Here is a 3,759-nt window from a genome sequence, read left to right on the forward strand (position 1 = left end):
TCATGTGCTTCTTGGCCATCTGTATGTCTTCTTTGGAGAAATGTCTATTTAGGTCTTCTGCCCATTTTTTGATTGGGTTGTTTGTTTTTTTAATATTCAGCTGCATGAGCTGTTTATACATTTTGGAGATTAATCCTTTGTCTGTTGATTTGTTTGCAAATATTTTCTCCCATTCTGAGGGTTGTCTTTTCGTCTTGTTTATGCTTTCCTTTGCTGTGCAAAAGCTTTTGTTTCATTAGGTCCCATTTGTTTATTTTGGTTTTTATTTCTGTTACTCTAGCAGGTGGGTCAATAAGGATGTTGCTGTGATTTATGTCAGAGTGTTCTTCCTATGTTTTCCTCTAAGAGTTTTATAGTGTCTGGTCTTACATTTAGGTCTCTAATCTGTCTTATAGTTTTCTTCATACAGGTCTTTTGTCTCCCTAGGTAGGTTTGTTCCTAAGTATTTTATTCTTTTTTGTTGCAGTGGTAAATGGGAGTGGTTCCTTAATTTCTCTTTCAGATTTTTCATCATTAGTGTATAGGAATGCAAGAGATTTCTGTGCATTAATTTTGTATCCTGGTACTTTACCAGATTCATTGATTAGCTCTAGTACTTTGGTGGCATCTTTAGGATTCTCTATGTATAGTATCATGTCACCTGCAAACGGTGACAGTTTTGCTCCTTCTTTTCCAATTTTTATTTCTTTTATTTCTTTTTCTTTTCTGATTGCCGTGGCTAGGACTTCCAAAACTATTTTGAATAATAGTGGTGAGAGTGGACGTCCTTGTCTTGTTCCTGATCCTAGAGGAAATGCGTTCAGTTTTTCACCATTGAGAATGATGTTTGCTGTGGGTTTGTTGTATATGGCCTTTATTATGTTGACATAGGTTCCCTCTATGCCCACTTCCTGGAGAGTTTTTATCATAAATGGGTGTTGAATTTTGTCAAAAGCTTTTTCTGCATCTATTGAGATGATCATATGGTTTTTCTTCTTCAATTTGTTATTATGGTGTATCACATTGATTGATTTGCATATATTGAAGAATCCTTGTATCCCTGGGGTAAATCCCACTTGATCATGGTGTATGATCCTTTTAATGTGTTGTTGGATTCTGTTTGCTAGTATTTTGTCCAGGATTTTTGCATCTATATTCCTCAGTGATATTGGTCTGTAATTTTCTTTTTTTGTAGTATCTTTGGTTTTGGTATCAGGATGATGGTAGCAGCATAGAATGAGTTTGGGAGTGTTCCTTCCTCTGCAATTTTTGGGAAGAGTTTGAGAGGATGGATGTTAGCTCTTCTCTAAATGTTTGAGAGAATTCACATATGAAGCCATCTGGTCCTGGACTTTTGTTTGTTGGAAGATTTAAAATCACAGTTTCAATTTCATTACTTGTGATTTGTCTGTGTTTGTGTTTTTTACGTTTTTTTCCCTGTAATTCATTTCTAATCTCATAGCGTTGTGGTCAGAAAAGATACTTGATATGATTTCAATTTTTTTAAATTTACTGAGGCTTGATTTGTGACCCAAGATGTGATCTATCCTGGAGAATGTTCCATGCACACTTGAGAAGAAAGTGTAATCTGCTGGTTTTGGATGGAATGTCCTATAAATATCAATTAAATCTATCTGGTCTATTGTGTCATTTAGAGCTAGTGTTTCCTTATTTATTTTCATTATTGGTGATCTGTCTATTGGTGTAAATGAGGTGTTAAAGTCCCTCACTATTATTGTATTACTGTCAATTTCCTCTTTTAGAGCTCTTAGCAGTTGCCTTATGTATTGAGGTGCTCCTATGTTGGGTGCATATATATTTATAATTATTATATCTTCTTCTTGGATTGATCCCTTGATCATTATGTAGTGTCCTTCTTTGTCTCCTGCAACATTCTTTATTTTAAAGTCTATTTTATCTGATATGAGTAATATCTTTTTCCATCCCCTCACTTTCAGTCTGTATGTGTCCCTAGGTCTGAAGTGGGTCTCCTGTAGACAGCATATATATGAGTTTTGTTTTTGTATCCATTCAGCGAACCTGTGTCTTTTGGTTGGAGCATTTAATCCATTGACGTTTAAGGTAATTATCGATATGTATGTTCCTATGACCATTTTCTTAATTGTTTTGTGTTTGTTTTTTTACGTCCTTTTCTTCTCTTGTGTTTCCCACTTAGAGAAGTTCCTGTAGCATTTGTTGTAGAGCTGGTTTGGTGGTGCTGAATTCTCTTATGTTTTGCTTGTCTGTAAAGGTTTTGATTTCTCCATCGAATCTGAATGAGATCCTTGCTGGGTAGAGTAATCTTGGTTGTACGTTCTTCCCTTACATCACTTTAGGTATATCATGCCACTCCCTTCTGGCTTGTAGAGTTTCTGTTGAGAAATCAGCTGTTAACCTTATGAAAGTTCCCTTTTATGTTATTTGTCGTTTTTCCCTTGATGCTTTCGATAATTTTTCTTTGTCTTTAACTTTTGCCCATTTGATTACTATGTGTCTCGGTGTGTTTCTCCTTGGGTTTATCCTGTATGGGACTCACTGCACTTCCTGGAGTTGGGTGGCTATTTCCTTTCCTATGTTAGGGAAGTTTTTGACTATAATGTCTTCAAATATTTTCTCGGGTCCTTTCTCTCTGTCTTGTCCTTCTGATACCCCTATAATGCGAATGTTGTTGTGTTTAATGTTGTCCCAGAGGTCTCTTAGGCTGTCTTCATTTCTTTTCATTCTTTTTTCTTTATTCTGTTCCACAGCAGTGAATTCCTCCATTCTATCTTCCAGGTCACTTATCCGTTCTTGTGCCTCGTTTAGTCTGCTATTGATTCCTTCTAATGTAGTTTTCATTTCAGTTATTGTATTTTCATCCATGTTTGTTTGTTCTTTAATTCTTCTAGGTCTTTGTTATACATTTCTTGCATCTTCTTGATCTTTGCCTCCGTTCTTTTTCCAAGGTCCTGGATCATCTTCACTATCATTATTCTGAATTCTTTTTCTGGAAGGTTGCCTATCTCCTCTTCATTTGGTGGTTTTTCTGGGGTGTTATCTTGTTCCTTAATCTGGTACATAGCCCTCTTCTTTTTATCTTGTCTGTCTTTCTGTGTATGTGGTTTTTGTTCCATGGACTGCAGGATTGTAGTTCTTCTTTCTTCTGCTGTCTGCCCTCTGCTTGATGAGGCTATCTAGGAAATTACTTCTTGATGCATGGGCTATAGAATGGATTTGAGTTCACAGGTCTGGTAACAACATTAATCTCACTGTATATCTCTGTCAGAATTCTTGGGTCCAAGTGCATTGACAATGAGCAGTAATATTTTGAAAGAAATCTTTTTCTGTGAGCAGTAGGTTTCAACAGTGAGCTAAAATAGTCAGTAAACCACGTCGTAAACATATTTGCTGTCATCCAGGCTTTGTTGTTCATTTATAGAGCATAGGCAGAGTAGATTTAGCATAATTAAGGGCCTTAGGATTTTTGGAATGGTAAATGAGCATTGGCTTCAACTTAAAGTCACCAGCTGCATTAACCCCTAATCAGAGAGTCAGCCTGTCCTTTGAAGTTTTGAAGCCAGGCATTGACTTCTCCTCTCTAACTATGAGAGTCCTAGTTGGCATCTTCTTCCAATAGAAGACTGTTTCATTTACATTGAAAATCTGTTGCGTAGTGTAGCCACGATTAATAATCTTAGCTAGATCTTCTGGATAATTTGCTGTAACTTCTACATCAACACTTGCTGCTTCACCTTGCATTTTTGTGTTATGGAGATGGCTTCTTTCCTTAAACTTCATGAA

This window comes from Physeter macrocephalus, chromosome 10 (assembly GCF_002837175.3).
Source record: "Physeter macrocephalus isolate SW-GA chromosome 10, ASM283717v5, whole genome shotgun sequence".
Lineage (NCBI taxonomy): Eukaryota > Metazoa > Chordata > Mammalia > Artiodactyla > Physeteridae > Physeter > Physeter macrocephalus.